Below are 1,892 nucleotides of genomic sequence, written 5' to 3'. Positions count from 1 at the left end.
GTCATTAAAGAGGATATAAACTAATTGCTTTTTAATTATAGTTCTGTTATTGATATTTTCTTTTTCTTTTTTCTTTTTGTTTTTTTTCGAGTCAGGGCTTCTCTGTGTAGCCCTGGCTGTCCTGAACTCACTTTGTAGACCAGGCTGGCCTCGAACTCAGAAATCTGCCTGCCTCTGCCTCCCAAGTGCTGGGATGACAGGCGTGCGCCACCACCGCCCAGTGATATTTCCTTTTTCTATTTGGTATGTGTATGTGGGTGTAAGTGCATAAAATATAATTGACAGCAAAAGTGTCAATTCTAATGTGGCACTCTACAGCTTTAGCACCAGAATGGATATTCTAACCATACAGAAATTCACTGAGATTTATAGACTTTGAGTCTGGCTAATCTTGCTACATAATGTGTTTTAATTTGCAAGTCCTTTATAGAAAAGTTTTGATTATTAAAAACTAGTGCTAAGATGCTAAACACTAAGAGATCTGTGAAGTAGGTGTAGATGCACTATACATTTGACATGCATTTGCATTATGACATGGCCATGAGCCTATGCGGTGGTCTGAATGAGAAATGTTCATGTGTTTGAACACTTGGTTCAGGGGCCTAATGCTGCTTGGGGGCGGGGGAGGGTTTAAGAAGATGTTGTCTAAGTGGAGGAAGTAGGCCATGAGGTCAGTGTTTGAGAATATACATACTTGCCTTAATTTTAATTTGCCTTCTCTGCTCCATGTTCTCAGCTTTCTATTCCTGCTGCCATACCTGCTGCTTGCGGCCATGCTGCCCCACCACAGTGGACCTTATCTCTCTGAAACTATTAGTTCAACTACACTCTTCTGTTAAGAGACATAGTCAACAGACACACATGAGACACAGACACAAACATACATGAGACACAGACAGACACAGACACAGACACACAAATAGATACACATGTATACACAAGACATAGACAGACAGACACACACATACCACACACACACACACACACACACACACACACACACACACACGAGACATAGACACAGACACACGAGACACAGACACAAACATACAGGAGACATAGACAGACAGAGACACACACAGACATACACACATGAGACAGAGACACAGACACACAGAGACACACACAGACACACACACATGAGACACAGACACAGACACACATACACACACACACACACACACACACACACACACACACACACACACAGCACCCTCAAACCAAAACCAACACACAAAACTAGCAAAACTAGAAGGTTCTCTAATATTGGAGTCTTCTAGGTCTGGAGAGGGCAGTGAGTTATAGCTGTTGTCTGTTATAGTTTCTCTCTGTTCCTACTATACAGATTGTTGCTATGTGGAGGATAAAAACTGGGTAGGTCAAGACTATGTTGTCAGCATCAGAGCTGCATTTGTTTTAATCGCCTCCTTCGTTGTATAATATGAACCTCTTCTGGCTGCTGTTGACCACCCCAGATGATCTCTAGCTTGTGTACAGCCCAAAGCTGAGAGGGATCTCCTATGTGTGTGAGGAAGAGGGGGAAACTGACGGAACACTGAATTCTGTATCTGAGCAGGAGAACTGAGCACTCTGCTTGTCAGTCTAGGTGATTGATTCAGTCTGTATCAATCAGTAACTACTTTGCTGAGGAGAAGGTGGAGGAGAAAGACTTTGGACCCTGAGTGTGTTTTGCTGAATCTGTGGCTCTGTGCTTCTATCCTGCCTGGCATCTGCTCTGAGAACTGAGCAGTGTGTCAGCCATTGGCTTGGAGCCGCCCCCAACCCCCAGAGGCGGACATACAGATTGCCAGATCTTTACTGCCCGTGCTCAAATTCCACATCTGATTCTTCCTCCCTTCATAACTGCCCCTGTGGCTAACTCCCACTCACAT

The sequence above is a fragment of the Apodemus sylvaticus genome, chromosome 3, assembly GCF_947179515.1.
Source record: "Apodemus sylvaticus chromosome 3, mApoSyl1.1, whole genome shotgun sequence".
In the NCBI taxonomy this organism is placed as follows: Eukaryota; Metazoa; Chordata; class Mammalia; order Rodentia; family Muridae; genus Apodemus; species Apodemus sylvaticus.
Note: the sequence above shows the minus strand (reverse complement) of the source record.